Source organism: Rhinopithecus bieti, unplaced genomic scaffold (assembly GCF_001698545.2).
Source record: "Rhinopithecus bieti isolate Rb0 unplaced genomic scaffold, ASM169854v2 scaffold_20310, whole genome shotgun sequence".
NCBI classification, from domain to species: Eukaryota; Metazoa; Chordata; class Mammalia; order Primates; family Cercopithecidae; genus Rhinopithecus; species Rhinopithecus bieti.
In genome coordinates, this window is record NW_016810331.1 from 871,254 (window position 1) to 879,365 (window position 8,112).

An 8,112-nucleotide genomic window follows, 5' to 3' on the forward strand; every position below is an offset into this window, starting at 1 on the left:
AGAGTTTCTGCCGAGAGGTCTGCTGTTAGTCTGATGGGCTTCCCTTTGTGGGTAACCCGACCTTTCTCTCTGGCTGCCCTTAACATTTTTTCCTTCATTTCAACTTTGGTGAATCTGGCAATTATGTGTCTTGGAGTTGCTCTTCTCGAGGAGTATCTTTGTGGCATTCTCTGTATTTCCTGAATTTGAATGTTGGCCTGCCTTGCTAGGTTGGGGAAGTTCTCCTGTATAATATCCTGCAGAGTGCTTTCCAACTTGGTTCCATTCTCCTTGTCACTTTCAGGCACACCAATCAGACATAGATTTGGTCTTTTCACATAATCCCATATTTCTTGGAGGCTTTGTTCATTTTTTTTACTCTTTTTTCTCTAAACTTCTCTTCTCGCTTCATTTCATTCATTTGATCTTCAATTACTGATACTCTTTCTTCCAGCTGATAGAGTCGGTTACTGAAGCTTGTGCATTTGTCACGTAGTTCTCGTGTCATGGTTTTCATCTCTATCAGTTCGTTTATGGACTTCTCTGCATTGATTATTCTAGTTATCCATTCTTCCATTCTTTTTTAAAGGTTTTTAGTTTCTTTGTGCTGGGTACATAGTTCCTCCTTTAGCTCTGGGAAGTTTGATCAACTGAAGCCTTCTTCTCTCAACTCATCAAAGTCATTTTCCATCCAGCTTTGCTCCATTGCTGGCAATGAACTGTGTTCCTTTGGAAGGGAAGATGCGCTCTGATTTTTTGAATTTCCAGCTTTTCTGCACTGCTTTTTCCCCATCTTTGTGGTTTTATCTTCTGTTGATTATGGTCTTTGATGATGGTGATGTACTGATGGGGTTTTGGTTTGGGTGTCCTTTCTGTTTGTTAGTTTTCCTTCTAACAGTCAGGACCCTCGGCTGCAGGTCTGTTGGAGTTTGCTTGAGGTCCACTCCAGACCCTGTTTGTCTGGGTATCAGCAGCGGAGGCTGCAGAAGATAGAATTTTGCCAAACAGCAAGTGTTGCTGTCTGATTGTTGCTCTGGAAGCTTTGTCTCAGGGGTGTACCCAGCCATGTGATGTGTGAGGTATCAGTCTGCACCTAGTGGGGGATGTCTCCCAGTTAGGCTACTCGGGTCAGGGACCCACTTGAGCAGGCAGTCTGTCTGTTCTCAGATCTCACCCTCCATGCTGAGAGAACCACTGTCTCTTCAAAGCTGTCAAACAGGGACATTTACATCTGCAGAGGTTTCTGCTGCTTTTTGTTTAACTATGCCCTGTCCCCAAAGGTAGAGTCTACAGAGGCAGGCAGGCCTCCTTGAGGTGCGTTGGGATCTCTCCAGTTTCAGCTTCATGGTGGCTTTGTTTACCTACTTAAGCCTCAGCAATGGTGAGGCCCCTCCCCCAGCCTCTCTGCTGCCTTGCAGTTAGATCTCAGACTGCTGTGCTAGCAATAAGGGAGGCTTTGTGGGTATGGGACCCTCTGGACCAGGCGTGAGATATAATCTCCTGGTGTGCCGTTTGCTAAGACCCTTGGTAAAGCGCAGTATTAGGGTGGGAGTTACCCGATTTTCCAGGTGTTGTGGGTCTCAGTTTCCCTTGGCTAGGAAAAGGAATTCCCTTTCCCTTTGCACTTCCCAGTTGAGTCAATGCCTCACCCTGCTTCAGCTCTTGCTGTTTGGGCTGCACCCACTGACCAGCACCAACTGTCCAACATGCCCCAGTGAGATGAAACCCGTACCCAGTTGAAAATGCAGAAATCACCCGTCTTCTGTGTTGCTCATACTGGAAGCTGGAGGCTGGAGCTCTTCCTATTCGGCCATCTTGGGTGCCCTGGACCTGCAATTTTTAAATGTACAAATATAACTTTTGGTAAGCAGATTTTAAGTATTTTATTCCTTTTATTTATTACGAAACAGATTGAATTCTTTTGTTTTTGAATTTTGACTGCACTTATTTAGTGAACCTAGAGACAAGCCAAAGAAATAATGCAAGTCAACATTACAAATTGTATTCTTAATTTTATATTTATTTATGTATTGGAGGAATACATCTAATTTTTGTATATTGATATTGTATCCTTCAACCACGCTTTCCTTGTAAAAGTACAGTTCTACATGTTTCTGTATGTGTACGTGTGTGTGTTTGTGAATTTCTTAGGATTTTTCTACATATATACATCATCTTGTATGTAGAAGAACATTATTACTTCTTCCTTTCCAATATGAATGCCTTCTGTTTCTTTTCCCTGCATAATTACCCTGTCTAGAATCTCCAGTACATTGTTGAATAGAAGAGGTGAGAGTTGCCATCCTGTCTTTGTTCCTAGTATCAGAGCAAAAACTTTCAGTCTTTCACCATTAAGTACAATGTTCTCTTTAGGTTTTGCATAGATGCCTTTTATCAGGTTGAGAAAGTTTTTCTTCTCTTCCAAGTTTGTTGAGGGTTTTGGTCATAAATCAGTGTTGCATAATGTTAATTGTTTTTTTCTGTGACTATTGAGATAATCATGTGTGGTTTTTCCTTCCATTCTATTAATACGGTTTATAACATTAGTTAATTTTTGGATGTTCAACCAATCTTGCCATTTGGGATACATCCTTCATGGCCATGGTGTAAAAATGGTCTTTTGTATGTTCTCAATTTGACTTGCTAATATTTTTCAAGAAGTTTTATGCTGTGTTCATGAGGGAATTGGTATGCAATATTATTTTCTTGTGATATCTTTATCCAGCTTTTGTAACAGGATAATAATGGTTTCATAAAATAAGTTGGGAAGTGTTCCTTCCTCCTCTATTTTGTAGAGGAATTTGTGCATTGAGTAAAACATTATTTCTTCTTTAAATGCATGGTTGATTTGCCACTGAAGCCCTCTGAATACTCACCTATCCCTCTCCCACGACTGCTGTTATTGCTTATATGTTTAGTGACTTGACTGTTCCAGTAAAGTTTACCTTCCTCACAGTGTGAAACCTGTGATATTTCTCAGAGAGTGAAGTCTAGGGATACACACAGACTAGATTTTAGTAGTGCTCCTGTTGGCTCCTGTGTGCTAAGTTGTCTGCTTCTGTTAGTACCACAGTCAGCAGTTAGCCTTCACTAATTGCAGGCTAATTTCTCTACTGTTCTCAACAATGTGTGGGGTATAAATTGCTTCATAGTCTGATTTGATTATTTTGGGCCCCTTCGGGGCCAAAAACTTGGGGTAGTTTTTGAGGTTTCTTTTGACTCCTGGGGGCCTTCTCGTGTCTGCCTGTTTCCCAGTTGTCTCTGATGAACTAGTTGGTGTATGGCTTAGCTTGTTGCTCTATAGAGCCATCACCCTCTACTCAATTGCCTTAGCTTCCCCACACTCAGTTCCAAAATCATTTCATTTCCTTTGAAGAAAGCTTCAGAGATCTCTGTTCTTATGGCCTGCCTTCTCCTGGAAAACCGTCTCTGAATCAATGTCCTGGAGCCGGGAACAAGCACAGTGTCACCCTTCTCTCTGAGTGACACACTGTTTCAGAGGCAGAGCACTGGGTAGTGGTCTCTGGTCTTCTCAGTTTGCCTCTCCCAGTGTGAAAGTGTTACCTATGAACCTGCTGGGTGAGCATAGTATGGAACTCCAGTGTTCTTGGTCTCCTCTGCCTGAGATAGGGCCTCTATCTTGTGAGTGCAGTCTTGGTGGAGGAAGGGAGCTATCGCTCTCTCAGTCACACTCACATGGAATTTATTCTCTATAACACAAATGGGAGTGGGGTAATAAAAACTGCTGGCAACTTGCTCTTTCCAGGGAAATACTGTAGCCTTTGATTGGAAGCTGGGGTAAAGGGAGCCCCATCTTCTTGGCCACAGCTTCCCATAGAGAACTGAGCTCAGGGGAGGGAGTGGGTGGTGACTCAAGTGTCACAGACTCTCACTGTTCTAGCTGAGATTTAGTAGATCTGCTTCAATAAGTGTTTCTTCATTTGCTGTATGCTCTAAGAACAATTTCAAAAGACTTTAGATGGTTGCTTTTTAAAATACTCTGAACAGTTGTAACTGTTTCATTGGAAGGCATGTTGACAGAGCTTCCTCACACCACCATTCTGGAAGAGAGCTAATACCTTGGAAAACGTCTAACTAGAACAGCAGAGCTTTGAATACGTTCTTGGTATAAATATTACATACATTTGTAGAGAGTATTAAAAAATTGAAGAGTAAATTTTTCCAAAGTACCTTCCTGTATGTCCTCTCCTTTAATCATCACTGCCCTGAGATAGGTATGGCTAATAGTATTTTTCACCTTTTTGCAAATAAGAAGACAGTGACAGTGACAGAAATAGGCATGAAGAAATAACTCAATGTAGAGGTAGATTATAACTCAGTCCTTTGAGGTCTCACCTTCCAAGTAGTTCCTCAGTGAAAACCACACACCCACATCACAAAACAGCACCTTACGTTCTAAGGCAGGCTAACAGAGCCAGGACGTGAATTCTTGGACACACATTACAGACAAGTATCCTCTATATCTATTCTGAGTCTTAAGCATGTAATAAGATGGTATAGAGAAATAATTACTGATGTTACAGTTCTCATTACTGGCTTCAAAGGAGGCAATAGAGAAAAGGGATAGGAAATTATCTTGGATTATAGGTTCAAAAGGTAGCGTAAGAAACAATGCATTTGACATTTTTAAAAGTGATATAATTTTGGGAATAATGAAATGTTTCTATTATTATTCCTCTAGGAAAACTTGAAACTTGTATGATAAGAATCCCCAAGAGTAGATGGGAAAGGTGCAGCCTCACCATGGTGGGTTCATTTTCATTGTGTAATTTTATTTACTTGCTCAGAAATCCTCCCTCAGCACCTCCAAAGAAGCTCAATTAAGGTGATCTGGAAGTGAACTTAGTTTCCTGATGCCAAAACTCAATGAGTTGACAGTATGCATAGTTAGAGATGGCTCCCGCAGTGCAAGTGCTATCAAGGGAGACAAGTTCAGGAATTTCTTCTTCTCCCTTTTGCCAAAGATGAGACTTTATGTGGGGCTTACAGGAAATTGGATACAGAATATGTGCTACAGTGGAATAAGGAATTTCCACACAGTTGTCAGAAATAATGGCAAAAATAAGAGCAGAGAGCTCCTGCAGCTGTAGTTTGATCATTGAGCTTTGAGGACATGGATGACCATATTCCAGTCCCATCACCAGGGAGACTGACCTACAGTCTTTGTGAAGATGTACAGGCTAGAGCTGGCTCAAGAGCAGGACCAAGCACGTGTGGAAGGGGCGGGATATTGTTAGAGAGCACGCAGTCACAGACTGCCCATTCTAGAGCTCTTCCTTGGCCTTCTAAGGAAGACTTCATGGCTGCTCAGTTAGCTCTTAGGACCTAGAGCTAGGCAGAATGGAGCGGGAGGATGGTAAAAGTTATACTGGATGAGATTCTTCCACAGGGATAAAAAATAATATAAACTGGGAGGCAGGGAGTTGGGATTGATTCAAGAATCATTGAGGCTGGATTTAAGAGAGTCAATTTTTAGAGGGCTTGAATTTGGGGAAGAAATGGAATTTGAGGGTATAGTTGCCTTCTAAGGGGATGATTTTGAGACTAGCAAAGGTGAGAAGATTCTAAGTAGATTTTATCATGAGCCTTTGTAAAAAACAGTAGGATTACTTCAATTATTTTTTTAAAAATATTTTGGTTCATTGTTCTTTGACTTGACATTGAGCCTTATCTTGGCAATAGGGACTCAAAATTACAGCTGGATTATCTGTGGTTTTGGTGTATGTGGCTATGTATTATTCTTCTTTGAGAAAAATTAGCCCAATAAAATCCTTGTCAATGGTGCCACACGATATTGAGAAAAAATATGATAAACACTAAGTAATTAACCAAGGAATTTTGAAAATGCAAATGATTTGTGATGAAATGACATATCTGAAAACTGACTTGCACTTGAGAAGGCACTGTCAAATTTATTGTCATGTTATGTCTTCCTAGAAAGTTAGTGAGAACACAGCAGATAATATGGTAAGAGGGCTGAGAACAAGGCAGGCATTGTATTAGAGCTTCAAAAATCATTTTGGTTTCTCAAATTCTATGTCTAAGTAAAAAATAAAATCTTGACATGGCAGTTAATTATCATGTGGTGGCATGTAACATCAGGTAGTATTACATTTTAGTGAAAATCTCAAGTACAGAAGAATTAAACAGAATACTATAAACTAATTCCCTTAATTCAAAAGTGAGGTTTTCATCATGTGCACAGACCCTCATACAAATAAAGTATATGATTCCAAACTACCTTCTCAAGAGACGACATCAGCAAAATGGCAGAGTAGGCATCGCTGAGCCTTCATGTCCCCTTGAGAACATTAAAAACAAGCAGAAGCGGGTCGGGAGTGATGGCTCACGCCTGTAATCCCAGCACTTTGGGAGGCCGATGTGGGCAGATCACCTGAGGTCAGGAGTTCAAGACCAACCTGACCAACATGGGGAAACCCCGTCTCTATTAAAAATACAAAATTAGCCAGGCATAGTGGCACATGCCTGTAATCCCAGCTACTCGGGAAACTGAGGCAGGAGAATCACTTGAACCTGGGAGGCAGAGGTTGCGGTGAGCCGAGATTGGGCCATTGCACTCCAGCCTGCACAAAAAAGAGCGAAACGCTGTCTCAAAAACAAAAAAACAAGCAGAAGTGTCCATAGCCAACGTTTTTTTTCTCTCTCTTTTCAATTGGGCAATAATTGTACATATTCATGGGTTACACAGTGATATTTTGATACATATAATATGCAGTGATCAATCAGGGTAATTAGCATATCCACAACTGAAACATTTATCATTTATCTGTGTTGGGAACATTCACTGTCCTCCTTCTAGCTATTTAAAACTATATATTATTGATAACTAGAGTCATCCTCCAGTGGTATAGTGCACTGGAAGTTATGACTTCTGTGTAGCTGTAATTTTGTATTCTTTAACAACCTCTCTCCACTGCCTCCTTTTTCACCACCCTTCCCAGCCTCTGGCATCCTCTGCTCTACTTTTTATTCCTATGAGATCAACTTTTTAAGCATCCACATATGAGTGAGTACTTGTGATCTGTTTAACTTTCTGTTCCTGGCTTATTTCACTTAACATAATGTCCTCTGGTCTTACCCATGTTTACATGAATGACAGGATTTCATTCTTTGTTTTGGCTGAATAGTATTCTATGATGTATGTATACCATATATTCTTTACCCATACATCTGTTGTTGGACAACTAGGTTGATTTCATATCTTCACTGTTACTTTGTTGGAACTCTGGGAAAAAAATTCAAGGGTTACAGCAACCAATAGAATGCTGATCTAAGGGGAAAAAAAGCAACTTAAAAATGATAGGAAAGCTGCGTGATAGGAAACTCCATCTCCTTCCCAGTATGGCAGTGGTGTTGAAGTGGCAGCAGCATGTATTTCCAGTGTGGGATCCTGTTCTCTGATTCCAAAGAAAGAACAGATCTTATTAACAAATTATTGCGTATCTCTGTTCTATGATGACTGGAGATACCTAAAATACCAATGCAAGGTGCTTGTCTCTGTTTTGCCTAACTCAGAGGTCAGGCCAGAAAAGCGGTGGGCATCACTCAAAAACAGTGCAAGCTAAATTAATACTCATCATTTGCTTGGGGCCAAAAAAATATGGTGGAAACATACAATAGACCACCTAAGCCCTAAGAAAAAAGCTGGGGGCAGTTTCTTTGGGAAATTAAGACATTAAAAAGTAGCCGCATATATAGCAGAGTTTCAAAAGCCATTTGCATGCACAGGGAAAGGTGAAGGGTCACCAAAGACCTATGGCAACCCTAAAGTTTCACCCTAGTGTGATCCCTAGGCAAGGAGTACGCTAGCCAAGTGTAGAAGAAATTGCCTGGCACAGAGACAGTCTTTGAAAAGGGTGGGAAATTTTAGCTTGTTGTAGCTCCTAACATACAAGGAAATCTCTGAAAATGTGCAGGGTGAACAGAAGCTGAGAAATACAGACTTCAGTGACCACACACAACAAGAAATAAAATCTTTGCAAAAGTAGTTTTGTAAAGTCACTAAACAAATGGAATACTACAACCTTTAACAATAAAAAAAAAAAGAAAAAAAAATAGGCAACCCGGGAGAAAGGGAAGAATCTGATTTCC